Raw genomic sequence first — 17,160 nt, 5'->3', positions numbered from 1 at the left:
CATCTGTCAGAGGGAATTTGTTTTTTCTACAGTAAGTGCTAACTCCACATTATAGAAAGAATGGATGAACAAGTTGGGATAAAACACAAGCTGATATGTACTCACAGCCAAAACTCAAGCTGAACTTCTCTGGTGGTTTGAAAAAGTTTGGGAACATTTTAAAATCTTTTTTTATTATATTTGTGTATACTTCCTGATGAAAGTTAGGAAGCACCTAACTTTCCTTGTGCTAGCACCCATCCTTGTGCTAATTTTGGCTTAACTGAAATCAGGAAAAATATCAAAAATCTTGCAAGAAATGCTGTTCTCACTAAATTTCCCATCCAACAGCTGAAGTCAATGTAAGCATTTCCTCTGAGTTCAGTGGAAGCAGGATTCAGCCAGTCTGGCAAATCTATATATTTCAGATGGTTCATTACTAAACATTTTGGAGTTTATTGAAACCAAGCAGAGTCCCTAAACTAGAGATATGCTTGAGCCACAAAGTTTGAATCTCCCCAAAATTTAGCAGATGTTTTCACCAGAGGAATTAACTTCTAATTCCAAACTTTCAAGGGAAGCCTATTGTTATTTAGCCATCAAAATGTCATTTATTATTGTACAGACCAGTGGCTCTCAACCTTTCCAGACTACTGTACCCCTTTGAGGAGCCTGACGTGTCTTTGTGGACCCCCAAGTTTCACATCACTTAAAAACTACTTGCTTACAAAATCAGACAAATTTACAAAAGTGTCACAGCATACTATTACTGAAAAATTGCTTACTTTCACTTATACAATAAATCAATTGGAATATAAATACTGTACTTACATTTCAGGGTATAGAGCAGTATAAACAAGAGTTTGTACTGACTACACTAGTGCTTTTTATGTATCCTGCTGTAAAACTAGGCAAATATCTAGATGAATTGATGTAGCCCCCTGGAAGACCTCTGCATACCCCCACGGGTACACGTACCCCTGGTTGAGAACCACTGGTACAGACCCCAGTCAGTTAACATTCTGCCCCAGCAGCACCTTGTTTGTGTTTCAGTATACATTAGTTTTAATCTTCAGAAGGGCCTCTGAACCATTTAATCCCACGCTGGGACTGCACAGAGCTGCTCTCAGCAGAGCAAGATATTCTGAGGTGCCTCTGAACATCCTGCCCCCCACACACTGGGTCTCCATCCTAACCTCGCTCAGTCCATGACAGAGTATAGTGATGGAGGTGGAGAAGGATGAGGCAACTTGTTGTTTATTAACTCGTATAATAAATCCTGGAATATAGGTGGTCACAAATAGTGTGCAGGCAATCTCCACACCTGCAGAACTCTCAGTCCTTTCATCCCAAACACTCATGCCCAGTTCCAAGGGATCAGTTCTGGCTCAGTTAATTGACTCTAGGTAGAGAAATTAAGGCAGTGAGCAAACACCCTCCTTATTTGCCTCAGCTCCCACAAAAACTGCAACAAAACACAGCATTTCTTTCAAGACTAAAACTTGCTCACATACTAAGACAAAGACTATGTCTAACAGCATCATCTAGTGACCCCAGCCATAATACTCTTTCCTTCCATGCACCATGAAGTCCACTGAACATCAATGAGTTCGGTGCAAAGAAATCACTCCATTTCTGCACAACTCTAATGATTTATATTCTCTTCTGCTGCTGATGGATCTCAATAACATCTTTTCTATTTTACTTTATCAAAAAGCTAAGATGATGGCCTCAAGGATTTTCCTATTATAGTTGCATGTATTTCCTAGCTTGGTTCATTGCCTCCAGACCTATATCACATTTGTCTATATCACACAATGTTTTCATTCATTTTGCTGAGTCACCACAAAAACTAAGCCCTTCTAAATCTGGCTGCATTATTCCTCATTAAGGACAAAATTGACATTGATCAGAACGCAAGACCTGAACTAGAATGGAGAGCATAATGTGAAACGGAAGTCCTCAGTATAGATTCAAGGTCACAATTCTGCCATATGTCTTCAAATCTGGTATCAGCAGCACATCAGAACTGTACCTCTTTCCATCCACCTTATTTCATATCTCTCTGTTTCCTATACGTTATATATATACACACACAACAAGTAAGTCCCCAACAAATTACCGCTTGGCATTTTCATGTTCTTTCCAGCTAGAAATAATACTTATGTATTGCCAATTTTCTGAAGTTTGCCAATTTTCTGTCCAACATGCAATTTTACCCCCTCTGTAGTACCTAATCTTACTAATAATCTTCAATGTGGAACCTTATTTACATATTAAACCTTAGTAAATGGCTTTGGAAAAATTAGTGTATAACATCCAATATTATTTCTCTCATCTACCATTAAAGTAATATCTTCAGAGAAGATCAACAGGTTATTTAAGCAAGACTGTCTTCTCATAAATTCATTGGCAGTCTCTATTCAAATTATGTTCTCACAATAAATCCCACAAAATCATTTCTAATATCTTTCTCGCAGCTGATGTTGCCTTCATTTTTCTATAAATACTTACTAAATCTCCTGGCTAAATGTAATATTTTGATTGTCAATTTCCAGTAATTACATTATCAGTTTGAATATCTTAAATTCTTGCAAAAATACAAAAACAAAAAAACCCCACCATCATAATCACATTTGATTTTCAATGAGAACCTCTCTCTAAAGAATGCACTTTATACCAGTGTTCCATGTTCTTATTCGGGGGCTTTATTGAAATTAATGAGCTGTGCATCCTTGGGAACAGTGTTGGATCCCTCTGTGACTATCTACTGTATTTGCAACTATATGACCCATTCCCCATTATTCTCCTAAAAAGAATTTAGGAAGCTCTGAAAATTAAAAAAAGGCTACTGGAAATAATCTCTTGAACTCTACCTCTCTTTTCCTTCTATCAACTTCATGTGATGAATGAGGGCTTATTTTTAAGTTTAAACCCCACAAGTAGGGGCCAATTTCCTGAAGAGCTGAGCAAAACCACTTGTCCGAGTCAGACCCCAACTCCTACTAATGCAACAAGCAAGCCATGGGAACTATTTTACTCCACTATCCCTGTGTTTTAAGGAATTGTTAAAGTCTAATATAAAAGACATGGAAACAGGGCCGGCTCACGCTTTTTTGTCGCCCCAAGTGGCGAAGGAGAAAAAAAAAAAAAGCCACGATCGGCGGCACTTCGGCAGCAGCTCATAGAATCATAGAATATCAGGGTTGGAAGGGACCTCAGGAGGTCATCTAGTCCAACCCCCTGCTCAAAGCAGGACCAATCCCAAACTAAATCATCCCAGCCAGGGATTTGTCAAGCCTGACCTTAAAATCCTCTAAGGAAGGAGATTCCACCACCTCCCTAGGTAACTCATTCCAGTGCTTCACCACCCTCCTAGTGAAAAAGTTTTTCCTAATATCCAACCTAAACCTCCCCCACTGCAACTTGAGACCATTGCTCCTTGTTCTGTCATCTGTCACCACTGAGAACAGTCTAGATCCATCCTCTTTGGAACCCCCCTTCAGGTAGTTGAAAGCAGCTATCAAATCCCGCCCTCATTCTTCTCTTCTGCAGACTAAACAATCCCAGTTCCCTCAGCCTCTCCTCATAAGTCATGTGCTCCAGCCCCCTAATCATTTTTGTTGCCCTCCGCTGGACTCTTTCCAATTTTTCCACATCCTTCTTGTAGTGTGGGGCCCAAAACTGGACACAGTACTCCAGATGAGGCCTCACCAATGTCGAATAGAGGGGAATGATCACATCCCTCGATCTGCTGGCAATGCCCCTACTTATACAGCCCAAAATGCCATTAGCCTTCTTGGCAACAAGGGCACACTGTCGACTCATATCCAGCTTCTCGTCCACTGTAACCCCTAGGTCCTTTTCTGCAGAACTGCTACCTAGCCATTCGGTCCCTAGTCTGTAACAGTGAATGGGATTCTTCCGTCTTAAGTGCAGGACTCTGCACTTGTCCTTGTTGAACCTCAACCGCGCTTCATTCCTCGGCAGGAATTCAGCAGTGGGTGTTTCACTCCAAGAGGGACTGAGGAACCCACCGAATTGCCGCTGAAGACCCGGACGTGCTGCCCCTTCCAATTGGCCGCCCCAAGTACCTGCTTCCTGTTTCTGAAGGTTTTTTGGAGTACTACTCTGTCCTCATATCTACTCTGGCGACACCATCAGAGGACCCAACCACATCAGCCACACCATCAAGGGCTCATTCACCTGCACATCCACTAATGTTATATATGCCATCATGTGCCAGCAATGCCCCTCTGCCATGTACATTGGCCAAACCAGACAGTCCCTCCGCAAAAGAATAAATGGACACAAATCGGACATCAGGAATGGTAACATACATAAGCCAGTAAGTGAACACTTCAATCTCCCTGGTCATTCTATTAGATTTAAAAGTCACTATCATTGAACAAAAAAACTTCAGAAACAGACTTCAAAGAGAAACAGCAGAACTAAAATTCATTTGCAAATTTAACACCATTAATCTGGGCTTGAATAGGGACTGGGAGTGGCTGGCTCATTACAGAAGCAGCTTTTCCTCTCCTGGAATTGACACCTCCTCATCTATTATTGGGAGTGGACTACATCCACCCTGATTGAATTGGCCCTGTCAACACTGGTTCTCCACTTGCGAAGTAACTCCCTGCTCTCCATGTGTCAGTATATAATACCTGCATCTGTAACTTTCACTCTATGCATCTGAAGAAGTGAGGTTTTTACCCACGAAAGCTTATGCCTAAATAAATCTGTTAGTCTTTAAGGTGCCACCAGACTCCTTGTTGTTTTCATACAGTAAATGACAGTCTTAAAAGTAAATGCATTGCTATACATTATACCAATAGCAACCAGCATCATTAACTCTCATATCTTACATGTGCGACAGACGTAATACTTTGGAAACATGGAATATTCAAAGACTATTATATGGAGATGTGACAGATGCTAAGGACACATGGAATAATCAACGACTATTATGCCGACTTTATAAATATTATGTGCCTCTTCCTGGGAAGGCTAGCGATTGCATTGCTGGCTTAATGGGTAAGCTAAATGATTCTTTGTACAGCAACTAAAGTCATTGCGGGAAGGGGTAGTTAATGCAAATCCTTAATGCAGATAAAAGTCTGTGAAAGTTCCACCTTGTGGGGAAATAGTATAGATGGGTTTGACCTAGTTCAAGGGGCCTCTCAGACAAAGAACTTAAAACTGTACAAAATGGCTGCCCCTGACCTAGGGAGGGGAATCACTCACACTCGATCCAAGAGAGACAAGACCTGAGCAATGAGCCTGATGTACTTGAATCTTCTCCTGGTCTTCATGTGGAAGTTGGATTATTGCCTAGAAAGCTAGACCAGAGACATTTATTATTTGTACATGTTTTCTCTCTAATGTTCTTTGTTTTGAATCAATAGTACTTTGCTTTTTGAGAGCGGGTTGATCACTGGTTAACCCTGTCATTGCCCCCAGAGAGAACAGGACTGCAGGTGCTGAACTCAAGTTAGACCTGCTAAGATCATCTCAGTGAATTGCAGCCTAAGTCACTGGTCTGGAGAGGAAGGATTGTGGGATCCTATCCCAAGATAACTAGAGGCCTGAAATCGAACTGGGAGTGCCCTCGAAGTGATCATGAATGGGTCAGAGGTGCAGTTACCTCAAGAACTGCGACAACATGGATGCACACACACAAACCCCAGCTTTGGCTATATCTTCCTCATGGTAAGGGAAAGAGAAGGTATGTAAGCTTCAGGGGGTTGCTCTGCAGGCTTTGTAATTAGCACCAGAGAAAAGAAACTGCAGCAGGTTTATGTGACTCTGGAAGTAATTGTCATCCTGCTACAGATGAAGAGCATGGAACCTTGCTGCAAGTGAATGGAGGAATGTGAAGAAGCATTAATGTGCAAAATCCTTGTTGAGTGGGACACAATAACGTCACTCAGCTAACCTGGTAAGGGATATTTTTACTTATCTGTTGAACGCACAACCCATCGGGGGGAGGGATAGCTCAGTGGTTTGAGCATTGGCCTGCTAAACCCAGGGTTGTGAGTTCAATCCTTGAGGGGGCCACTTAGGGATCTGGGGCAAAATCAGTACTTGGTCCTGCTAGTGAAGGCAGGGGGCTGGACTCGATGACCTTTCAAGGTCCCTTCCAGTTCTAGGAGATGGGATAATTTAATTACATATGCTTGTTACCATGTTGCAATATGTTCAGGTTAAATCATATTTTGATTTTTAAGTTTGAGTTTTATGCTCAGGTCTATGTATCTCTTTATCTAGCGAGCTATTACTATGGACCCCATCATCATAGTGCTTGAGTGCATCTTATAACAACAGCTACCCTGACATTTTTAAAGGATGCTCAGTTGTATATTTCTTTGTTCTCCTCACATAAATATTGCATAACCACTCAACATAATCTCCTGCATATTGGCAGAAACTACAATGGGGAGCCATGTGAATACCATAGATTAGCTATGGCTTTGAGGCTTTCAAGATATAAGAGATGAGCAAACCATTTATGCCATTCTGCTAGCAGGCAAAAGGTTAGAGTTTGGTATTCAATGACCTTTGGAGGTTGGTGTTTTCTTCAAATAAAAATTGTATTTACAGTGACTGTAAGAGTACAGACTACCACGATTCCAATTCATTAATGGTTTGCAAGTTACAAGGAGATGCATAGCTATGACCCGCCAGATTAAAAAACCATGACAAGACATTTAACAGCTGGATGGCTGGGATTCATGGACTATGGAGCATCCTTCTTGGCAGATACAACAACAGATCATGAAAATGTTGTGTTTATCTGGAGCTATGGATATTTTGATGGGAGAAAGCTTCAGTTTAATAAGTTTAGCTCCTGAGTGCAAGGTTTACACCCATTCAATCTTAGGAAGGGAATGCATAATTCACCATCTCTAATGGCCTCTTTTGTTTCCAGGACTGATTTTAATGTTTTATTACTTGTGTTAAAGTATGAGGTCCAGAATCTCAGCTAGCATAAACCGGTGTAGCTCCACTTAAGCCAGTTTGCACTAGCTGACCTAAGCTGAAAGTGTTTGGGCCTCTCTCACTCATTTATGAAGTAGTAGCTAACATTAACCACCAGTCTGTATGCTGCTTTGTTTACCAGTGCTGGCATTGCACCCTCAGGGAACTTAAGCTTTCAGTCACAATGGTCCCATTACTGAACTCATTGATTAATTTAATCAGGGGTTCAGAAACCAAATTACAGTTTAAATCTTGCCTATGTCAACCTATTTGTTTCAACAAGCTATTTACAATTACTGGGGCATCCATATTTATGCTCTTTTGAACTCCATTTTTATCAGGCGTATGTTATATTAGTTCCTACTTACTGATTATTTATAAAGTGGCTTGAAAATACATGTCTTAGAAGTGCTATAAAATCAGAGTAGGATGTTGCTCATGTTAATATCTGCAATCTGTGAAAGCAGGCAGAGCACTAATGGTTTGTATTTCAAAATCTTGCTTGTGTTAAATACTGTAAGGCTCAGGAGCTTATAAATATTGTAGAATTAAATGTTTCAAACCTCAATAGAACCTAATGTAGTGTAATTTTTTTTTAAATCATCTTAGTGAGTTCTAGATCTCATTGGGAATTTTCCATCAGAATGATTTGCTGATGGAAAACACAATTGCCACAAAATCAGAATTTTCTGTGGGAAAATATTGATTTTGCTAAACATTTTCAATTTTCCATTGGGGAAATCAAAATGAAATATTTCATTCTAGGTCTGTTTAACCTGATTTGGAAGTTTTTTGAACTGATGCAAAATGTTTTGTTTCAAATCAGTTCCACAAACATTAAACTGCATTTTCCTATCAGTGCGTTGCCTTATGAGATTTGTAGTTTGCTCCATCCACCCACTGTGTCCTAGGGTTGAACTCCTGGAGGACTCCATATCTCATAATGTAATGCAGATTTCCCCCTGGATCAAGCTGTGTAGGAGTCACATGACTCTGGGTGTTTTAAGGGAGATGTAGTCTGGTCAAGAATCCTGGCCTATAGAGGAGAAAGGGGGCATAAGTCTCCCAAATTGCAACTATCATGAGGCAATGTGCCACAATGGGAAAATTGCTTTTAATATTGAACTCACTCAAAATGAAATTTTGAATGTTTTCAAAATGTCTGTGCTGCACAAACATTACCAATTTCAACTTTTTGTCCTGATTTGGGACAAAAACAAATTTTGAACTGTCAGAAGTGGTTTGGGATAGAAGTACGAAATTTTGCTCAGCTGTAGTCAGCTCTGATTGTTTTAAAAAATGTCATCTGTTCCCCCACTTCCTCCCAACATTACAGCAAAATTAAGAAATGAAGTCCGACTTGTCAGCCATGTTCCTTACCAAAATCAGTGCCAAATCTACATGCCACCTAGATACCTGAATTTAAAAGTTATGGACTATGGAGCTTTTTATAACATGATGGTGGGATTTTCAAAAACAAAAGCATTGACCTGACTCTGGCCTCATTGCAGTCAATGGGAGTTTTACCATCGACTTCAAAAGACTTAAAACAACACTGAATACTTTTGAAAAGACCACTCCACTAGTCTAAATGCCACTCAAGTTGGTAGCTAACAGAACTAATCACCAATGAAAGCTATTTGGTGGTTTACATGAGATAGTATTCTGAAGTGTAAATATTCTTAAGGAATCAGGAAAGGCTAGCAATGAGCATATCTAGACATATCCGTAGCTTTTCTTTTCTTTTTTTCTTTTCCTTCTGTTATTTTTGTATGTCAACAGCCCAACTCAGTTTTAGGTGTTATGGAGAGAATTGGGGCGGGGGGGAGGGGAGGAGGGGGAAATGAGAGCTAAATCTTTATTGGACTTGTGCCAACTAAGGGAATCTGACTCTTTAATTATTTCCTCAATGGCTAATAATATAGCTTGACCCATAGTAACAGTCTGATTATTGTTGGGCCATTTGGAATCTTTTAAATTTAATCAGCTACTTAAAGGGTTTGCTTACGCTTTTGAGTAAGAAAGGAAAAATGCCTACATTCATGCAATATTGTAACTGAAAATTTACACGCAGACATCAGGAATTTCCAAAGTAAGCTTCCCAGACATATTTCAAGTGAGTAAATGCTGCTTTGAGAAATTTAGGATTAAAACTAAAGATTTAAACAAAACAAAAGAGAAAGAAAATTCAGGATTATTGGGGTTTTGTTTTTATGATAAATTTATGTTTAAATATATGTTTTCTAATACACAGATCCATGAGATATGTGGTCTTGAAGACTGAAAACAAAATCTGAATAATTGGCTAGCTTCTACTTTCAGCTACACTGAAATTATTGGATTTACACTGGTATAACTTTATTATATATGTAGCTCTGTAGAGGTGTATGATGCTTCAAAGAACCAGTTAATATGGATTCCCTGATCGTAACACTTTTCATTCTAATTGAGAGCAAATTAAGTGCAAAACTTCTGATCCGCCTTCATGATGGTAGACTTTCCATTACACTCCCACTGTCACAAGAGTTCATTTTACGTCTTGCCTACAAGTTATCTCATCTCTCTGAAAGAAGAGATCTGAAAGCATCTGAATTTCTGATTTAAATAGCTCGTGTGCTTCTGTAGGCAATTCTGCTATTCATAAGTTTCCCTCCCCCTCCTCCCTTCCTCGGATAGATTACTTCAGTCTACATAATTCACAAACAAAGAATTGTTTATGATTTATAACCATGTACAATTACCTAATCCTTCCACAAGTGCAGTCCCTTTTCTCCAGTACCCCATCCACTACTGGTATCTAAATCAATCATCAATGTGTTAACACTACTGCACATCACAGGAAACAAAGGAGGTTACACCCTAAATAATACATATACCTCGAGTTGCTTTTTCAATGTAATTCAGGCTTAGAATAAGATATAAAAAGAACAAAAAAAAAATCAAATTATGTTATTTACAGACAGCACAAGCCTCTCAGGACTCTTGGAATACACACTATCTATCCAGCATCAAACTGCCACAAGAGAGAAGCTTCTATCAGCTCTTTAAACTGGGTTTCATTGATATTGATGTTGAGCCATCAAACAGAATATAAGGTTTTGAAAAGACCACACCCTAAGGCCCTGAATCTCCTCGTACTTACACTTAATGAAGTTGCACTGCCAAAGTTAGGACTATTTACCTTAGGAACTCATATAGCCTCCATATCTAGAGTATCTGAGCAGCTTGCAACATTTAAAGGAGGTATGTACCCTCACAGGATCCGTGAGAGGTAGAGAAGTGGCATTAGCCCCATTTCACGGGGAAGGGAAAGTATCAGTGACTTATCCAAGGTAACAGGAGAAGTCTATGCCAAACCAGGGTACTGAACCTCATAAATCCCAGATTAGTATTTTAACCATGCTGCATTCTTCCTCTTGGTTCTGCCTCTCTACTCACATTGAGTAGTATCCTGCTTAACATGTTGCCTCATTCAATGGGGCTACCTCTGATGTATGATGTTGTCCAGTTTGACTAAGGGATTTGAAATCTGGCCATTATTTTGTAAGAAGTTTGCACATTAATTGATTCTAATACTACTTTGCATTTATATGGCATTTTCCATTTGTAAATCTCAAAATATTTTACTAAAACTAATCAATTAAATTTTACTATGTTCCTCTGAGATAGGTACTGTATTATTATCCATAGTATATACAGGAGAAGTGGAACCATGGAGATGTTAAATGAATTAACCAAGGTCCCACAAGAAGAAAGTGACAGAGCTAGGAATGAAAACTAAGTCTCCTGACTCCTTGCCTTATTTTTTTGTTCTATTACAGTGCCTGTTGCAATGGGGTCCTGGTCCATGACTAGCCTCCTAGGTGCTATGGTATTACAAACAAACAAACAAACAAATAAATAGACAAATGCTTCCTCTCAAAGATAATTGAGATACCTTGGAGAGTGAAATGTTTGGAGTTTGATCAATGCAATCCACAATGAAATCAATGGGAGTTTCTACCTATTGACCACAGACCTGGACCTACATGGTCAACTTAAACCTTAACTACAGCCATGATTGGCAGGTTTTCATATAAAGCTAAGGTAATTTTTAGTACATAACCAGTAGCGGAGGACCACCTGATTTAAATAAAGTATACAAATCAGAACGGACTGAAAACTTTGCCCAAAACTTGAACCAAAGCTTTTCAGTGGTTTGAAAATGAATATATTTGTGTATATCTAAACTATGTGCATTGTCTTTCGGCAATGAAAAAAACATTATAATACAATTAAGAAACAAAAACAGGTTACAAAAAAACAAGTTATGTGAGTGCGAAAACTCTCCTCCAGTCAACAAAGTTAGTGCCTAATGCATTGATTCTCTCTCACCTCACCATAAGAAGAAACCGTATTTCTTTTAGTAACTGGGGAAATATCCAGCCAAGAAAATCAAACATACACATTAGGATCATTGACTAGATGTTCTTCAGAGTTAGTATTTGAAGGGTGGAATCAATGGTAATGGGATCTTCTAAAATTGTTAGTTTCAGTGTATCAAATTGACATGGTAATAACCTTGAGCCAAATTCTATTGCCATTACTGAAGCAAAATTCCACGTCAGTTAGAAGTTTAATCTGTATGGCAGTGGCCCACTAATATAGATATGGCCCATTGATTCAGGGTATGGAATAGGCTGAAGACCCTGGCCCTTCAGCATCGACCCCTCTAACAATAATTTCAGAGCATTTACAAAGCATTTAACCACTGGCAAAGTTTCCTATAGACGCATAGACTTTAAGGTCAGAAGGGACCATTATGATCATCTAGTCTGACCTCCTGCACAACGCAGGCCACAGAATCTCACCCACCCACTCCTGTAACAAATCCCTAACCTATTCTTATTTCCAAAACAAACATGTATATTTAACACTGACCATGCATCATCCCATGCGTCATACATGCTTCTTTATTCTGGACAGTAAATGTCAACAGGAGAAATACAGCAAGAAAGTCTGTTCTGATTTTTGCTCTTTCACTCCCCCTTTCAGCCTTACTGGTTAAAAACTTAGAGCTTTTCGCTCATGAGATTCTGTGTTCAGCTTTAATACTTGAGAGGGTCAGACAGTTCAGATCAGCATCCAAACTTCTGAAAAAAGCTACTACTTTATCAGAATCAGAATCTCCAAGGTTTTTGAGGCTTACCTATCATTACTAAAAGGCGGCTGCTGCAACACTGGATAGAAACTTGTCACTAACAGATGATGGTTGCTGCAACGCTGATAGAAACAAGAAGCAAAATCCTGGGTCTAATACTGCACTGTTGTCATCCTATGTAATCCAACTGAAATAAAGGGATTATGCAGGGTGAAGTCATCAGATAATTGGGTCCACTGTAATTATAATGCAAAATAAAATAATAAAAATAGTAATAATAATAAAGAGACTACAATGAAGTTTTATAACTCAAGCACTTTGATGACCAATGACACTTAAAAGAAGTAATATGTGGGGAATTACTGTAGCTATTGTAAACAGCTCTGTTGAAAATACCATTCTTGTATTATACACCCAATAGGATACAGAGGAACAGTAACTAAAGTTTGTTGCTTCGCATATGTGATCCTTTGGATAGGTTTGGTCCCCTAAGGCTTTTTAATGGGCTAAAAATGATTACAGTCCACTAGTCCATTTCATGAAGTTACTAGAGCAGCCAGAAATCACTACAAATTTATATTGCCAGAAGTAAATAGCGTACTTTCCACAGCAGAGGAATGGTTAACCTCTAGTCTTTCACCTAGAATATCCCACTCAGCCTATCAGCCTACTTTAATAAAAAAGAGAGTTCCACCCAATATTTCTAGAATATGGATAACTCTGGAATGAAACCAAGCCTACAAAGATATTTCTCCATTTAACTAGAAATGATGCTGAAGCTTCATAATGACAGTGTGCCTTTAAGTCCCTTTACAGCAGTAAGTAGGGAACTCAAGCCCTGTTGGTACATGAGCTTTTTTTTTTTTTTTTTTTAATCTCCACGAGACAGTACTTGGAGGAGTAATAAGCCAGAAACCCTCTTGCACTTGAATTTTTTTCTCATCTGATAAATATAGAGATTAGTCTCAATTAGGGCTGTCAAGCAATAAAAAAATTAATCGCGATTAATCGAACAATTAAAAAAATAATTGTGATTAATAGCACCTTTAAATAATAATAGAATACCATTTATTTAAAATATGTTTGGATGTTTTCAACATTTTCAAATACACTGATTTCAATTACAACACAGAATACAAAGTGTACAGTGCTCACTTTATATTTATTTTTGATTACAAGTATTTGCACTGTAAAAAAACCAAAATAAATAGCATTTTTCAATTCACCGAATACAAGTACCATAGTGCAATCTCTTCATCATGAAAGTTGAACTTACAAATACAGAATTATGTACAAAAAAACCTGCATTCAAAAACAAAACAATGTAAAACTGTAGAACCTACAAGTCCACTCAGTCCTACTTCTTGTTCAGCCAATCACTCAGACAAACGAGTGTGTTCACATTTGCAGGAGATAATGCTGCCCTCTTCTTGTTTTCAGTGTCACCTGAAAGTCAGAACAGTCATTCGTATGGCACTGTTGTAGCCAGAATCGCAAGATATTTATGTGCCAGATGCACTAAAGATTCATACATCCCTTCATGCTTCAACCACCATTCCAGAGGACATACATCCATGCTGATGATGGGTTCTGCTCTATAACGATCCAAAACAGTATGGACCTACGTATGTTCATTTTCATCCTCTCAGACAAATGCCATCAGCAGATGGTTGATTTTCTTTTTTGGTGTGTCGGGTTCTGGAGTTTCCGCATCACAGTATTGCTCTTTTAAGACTTCTGAAAGCATGCTCCACACCTCTTCCCTCTCAGATTTTGGAAGGCACTTCAGATTCTTAAACCTTCTTGGGTCAAGTGCTATAGCTATCTTTAGAAATCTCACATTGGTACCTTCTTTGCATTTTGTCAAATCTGCGTGAAAGTGTTCTTAAAATGAACAACATGTGCTGGGTCATCATCTGAGACTGCTATAATCTGAAATATATGGCAGAAATGTGGGTAAAACAGAGCAGGAGACGTACAATTTTCCCCTCAGTTACAAATTTAATTAACACATTTTTCTGAATGAGCATCATCAGCATAGAAGCATGTCCTCTGGAATGGTGGCTGAAGCATGAAGGGATATACAAATGTTTAGTATATCTGGCCCATAAGTACATAAGAATGGCCGTACCGGGTCAGACCAAAGGTCCATCTAGCCCAGTATCCTGTCTACCGACAGTGGCCAATGCCAGGTGCCCCAGAGGGAGTGGACCAACAGGCAATGATCAAGTGATCTCTCTCCTGCCATCCATCTCCATCCTCTGACAAACAGAGGCTAGGGACACCATTCCTTACCCATCCTGGCTAATAGCCATTAATGGACTTAGCCACCATGAATTTATCCAGTTCTCTTTTAAATGCTGTTATAGTCCTAGCCTTCACAACCTCCTCAGGTAAGGAATTCCACAAGTTGACTGTGCGCTGCGTGAAGAAGAACTTCCTTGTATTTGTTTTAAACCTGCTGCCTATTAATTTCATTTGGTGACCCCTAGTTCTTGTATTATGGGAATAAGTAAATAACTTTTCCTTATCCACTTTCTCCACATCACTCATGATTTTATATACCTCTATCATATCCCCCCTTAGTCTCCTCTTTTCCAAGCTGAAGAGTCCTAGCCTCTTTAATCTCTCCTCATATGGGACCCGTTCCAAACCCCTAATCATTTTAGTTGCCCTTTTCTGAACCTTTTCTAGTGCCAGTATATCTTTTTCTAGATGAGAAGACCACATCTGTATGCAGTATTCGAGATGTGGGCGTACCATGGATTTATATAAGGGCAATAATATATTCTCAGTCTTATTCTCTATCCCCTTTTTAATGATCCCTTACATCCTGTTTGCTTTTCTGACCGCCTCTGTACACTGCGCGGACATCTTCAGAGAACTATCCACGATGACTCCAAGATCTTTTTCCTGACTTGTTGTAGCTAAATTAGCCCCCATCATATTGTATGTATAGTTGGGGTTATTTTTTCCAATGTGCATTACTACATTTATCCACATTAAATTTCATTTGCCATTTTGTTGCCCAATCACTTAGTTTTGAGAGATCTTTTTGAAGTTCATCAGAGTCTGCTTTGGTCTTAACTATCTTGAGCAGTTTAGTATCATCTACAAACTTTGCCACCTCACTGTTTACCCCTTTCTCCAGATCATTTATGAATAAGTTGAATAGGATCGGTCCGAGCACTGACCCTTGGGGAACACCACTAGTTACCCCTCTCCATTCTGAGAATTTACCATTAATTCCTACCCTTTGTTCCCGGTCTTTTAACCAGTTCTCAATCCATGAAAGGACCTTCCCTTTTATCCCATGACAACTTAATTTATTTAAGAGCCTTTGGTGAGGGACCTTGTCAAAGGCTTTCTAGAAATCTAAGTACACTATGTCCACTGGATCCCCCTTGTCCACATGTTTGTTGACCCCTTCAAAGAATTCTAATAGATTAGTAAGACACGATTTCCCTTTACAGAAACCATGTTGACTATTGCTCAACAGTTTATGTTTTTCTATGTGTCTGACAATTTTATTCTTTACTATTGTTTCGACTAATTTGCCCGGTACCGATGTTAGACTTACCGTTCTGTAATTGCCGGGATCACTTCTAGAGCCCTTTTTAAATATTGGCGTTACATTAGCTAACTTCCAGTCATTGGGTACAGAAGCCGATTTAAGGGACAGGTTACAAACCTTAGTTAATAGTTCCACAACTTCACATTTGAGTTCTTTCAGAACTCTTGGGTGAATGCCATCTGGTCCCGGTGACTTATTAATGTTAAGTTTATCAATTAATTCCAAAACCTCCTCTAGTGACACTTCAATCTGTGACAGTTCCTCAGATTTGTCACCTACAAAAGCTGGCTCAGGTCTGGGAATCTCCCTAACATCCTCAGCCATGAAGACTGAAGCAAAGAATCCATGTAGTTTCTCCGCAATGACTTTATTGTCTTTAAATGCTCCTTTTGTATCTCAATCGTCCAGGGGCCCCACTGGTTGTTTAGCAGGCTTCCTGCTTCTGATATACTTAAAAAACATTTTGTTATTACCTTTGGAGTTTTTGGCTAGCCGTTCTTCAAACTCCTCTTTGGCTTTTCTTATTACATTCTTGCACTTAATTTGGCAGTGTTTATGCTCCTTTCTATTTGCCTCACTAGGATTTGACTTCCACTTTTTAAAGGAAGTCTTTTTATCTCTCACTGCTTCTTTTACATGGTTGTTAAGCCACGCTGGCTCTTTTTTAGTTCTTTTACTGTGTTTCTTAATTTGGGGTATACACTGAAGTTGGGCCTCTAATATGGTGTCTTTAAAAAGTGCCCATGCAGCTTGCAGGGATTTCACTTTAGTCACTGTACTTTTTAACTTCTGTTTAACTAACCCCCTCATTTTTGCATAGTTACCCCTTTTGAAATTAAATGCCACAGTGTTGGGCTGTTGAGATGTTCTTCCCACCACAGGGATGTTGAATGCTATTGTATTATGGTCGCTATTTCCAAGCGGTCCTGTTATAGTTACCTCTTGGACCAGCTCCTGGGCTCCACTCAGGACTAAATCTAGAGTTGCCTTTTAATGCCAGCTACAAAAGTGCCATGTGAACACCTGTTCTCACTTTCAGGTGACATTGAAAATGAGAAGCAGGCAGCAATATCTCCCATAAATGTAAACAAACTTGTTTGTCTTAGTAATTGGCTGAACAAGAAGTAGGACTGAGTGGACTTGTAGGCTCTTCAGTTTTACATTGTTTTCTTTTGAGTGCAGTAACAAAAAAAATCTACATTTGTAAGCTGAACTTTCATGAGAAAGACAATGCACTACAGTACTTGTATGATGTGAATTGAAAAATAATATTTCTTTTATCATTGTGCAAATATTTGAAATACAAATAATAATATAAAATGAGCACTGTACACTTTGTATTCTATGTTGAAATTGAAATCAATATATTTGAAAATGTAGAAAAAACATCCAAAAATATTTAATAAATTTCAATTGGTATGCTATTGTTTGACAGTGTGATTAAAGCTACAATTAATCGTGATTAATTATTTTAGTTAATTGA

At 38.9% G+C, this 17,160-nt stretch overlaps 1 protein-coding gene across 1 annotated transcript in view; it reads right to left on the bottom strand.

Annotated features, from left to right (window-relative positions):
- The window catches only part of DCC (DCC netrin 1 receptor), a 902,832-nt gene that overhangs the window by 391,440 nt on the left and 494,232 nt on the right, over nucleotides 1–17,160 (bottom strand). The window lies entirely within an intron of this gene.

The sequence above is a fragment of the Terrapene carolina genome, unplaced genomic scaffold (assembly GCF_002925995.2).
Source record: "Terrapene carolina triunguis isolate 2854851 unplaced genomic scaffold, T_m_triunguis-2.0 Scaffold69, whole genome shotgun sequence".
Classification (NCBI taxonomy): domain Eukaryota; kingdom Metazoa; phylum Chordata; order Testudines; family Emydidae; genus Terrapene; species Terrapene triunguis.
Note: the sequence above shows the minus strand (reverse complement) of the source record. Positions and strands in the feature narration are given on the sequence as shown.